Genomic DNA, 1,731 nt, shown 5'->3' on the forward strand with positions numbered 1-1,731 from the left:
TCAACTGATTCCATATACAAGAGCAAGACATGCCAAGATTAGCCTTGCCAGGTCTGGGAAGGGTCTGTTCTGTGGTCACTCATTTGCTCAAGTTCTGGCAAGATTACCACAAAGAGTTTCCAATTCTTACCATGTGCTAATTAAATATATCTGTTATTCATTCATTTAGGGTAAAATTTTTTAAAACCATCCACTAAAAACACTCAGGAAATTAATATAGTGTTGACCTCATTAAACCTTGTTAATGTAATATTTTATTAATATGGTGTTATTATATGTAGTTTAAGTATATTTTATTACAAGCTTAGAGCTTCATATTTATATTATTAAATGTATGGATAATGATCCTGATATCAATTCCTAGCAAACTTTAAAAATTTAAATTAACTGTAAAAGCACCTTCCATTTGTTTAAGTCTAAGATATACATACAAGCAAAGAAGCTTTGCTGTGAGTGGGAGGCCCGGATGATACAGGGCTTCACCACCAGTGATGCTCTTCATAGATGCTCTTTGCCCTTGTTGTCATGAGACTCTGTCCTTCAAGACAGACGTATTTTGGGGCTCACCAAATACAAAATGAACAGCTATTAACAACAACTTACTATATATTTCAGTATGTGAACTACAGCATATATACTCATGTGTATATACATACACAAACACACTCATACATTACACAGACATTCATACAACACAGATGATATGGATTGGCTATATTATTTAGACTAGATGTCCAAGACCATTCTTTGCCATGAAAACAAATTTACAGTTCATCATGAACTCTGGATGTTATTTTGTTAGGTAATTATATGTACCATGTTGGATGGCCTCCCCCTCCCGCTTACATCCCATAATGATCAATAATTGTTTGAGTCCCAAGATAGGATAGTTTTCTTGATATCTTGTTGATATCCACAGAGATCAGTGATTGTTTAGCAAGCTAACAGAACAAGGACCCCAGGGATACACAAGCACAAACATAAAACCTATAACACTTTTCCATCACAGCGTCTTCAGAAACAGGAAGCAACATCAATCTCTCAGGTTGGTTGGTTGGGCTGTACTTTGTGGGTTTTTCTGGGAGCTGAAAACATTTTTTTTGTTTTTCCCAATGGAGGTAATTCTTCAGTCGTATGTAAAAGAAGAAGGAATTGTAAAGAGCAGTAGTAGTAGAGTGTTAAGACATCTATCTTTTCTCCCCCTCTTAGTTAGAGAATATTTTAAGATCTGCCATGCTTTGATCATTCCTTTAAGAAAATATTTTTCCCTTTGTGTATTAAGGGGTAATATCAGAAATCTAGGAAATGGGAACAATTTAATCTGTGGAACCAAATATCTTGTAGCAGCTGTTAGTGTGAGAGGAATAACAGTGTGAAAAAATTGGGATGAAGGCTTGTTCTCTCTCCTTTTCTCTTCTTCCTCTCTCACACTAAGCCCCTCCATGCAACCTAGCAAAGACCTCATGAAGATTCTCCTGACAGTCCCTTCGATGCTGAGGATGGCAGTAAGAGGTCCATGTGACTGTTCATGGAGGGACAAAGACAAGTGAGCTACTTCTGAAGCAGAAAGGAGAGAAATTATTGTGGCTTTGTGCAAGCACTCTGACATGTCTCTTTATGGCAGATTTCTCGACTAGTGCACTATTGACATTTTGTCTAGATAGTGTGTTGTGGGTGGGGATGTGTTGTGGTTGGGACCATCATGTGCACTATACGTGTTTAGGAGCATCC

Source organism: Galeopterus variegatus, unplaced genomic scaffold, assembly GCF_000696425.1.
Source record: "Galeopterus variegatus unplaced genomic scaffold, G_variegatus-3.0.2 Scaffold12487, whole genome shotgun sequence".
Lineage (NCBI taxonomy): Eukaryota > Metazoa > Chordata > Mammalia > Dermoptera > Cynocephalidae > Galeopterus > Galeopterus variegatus.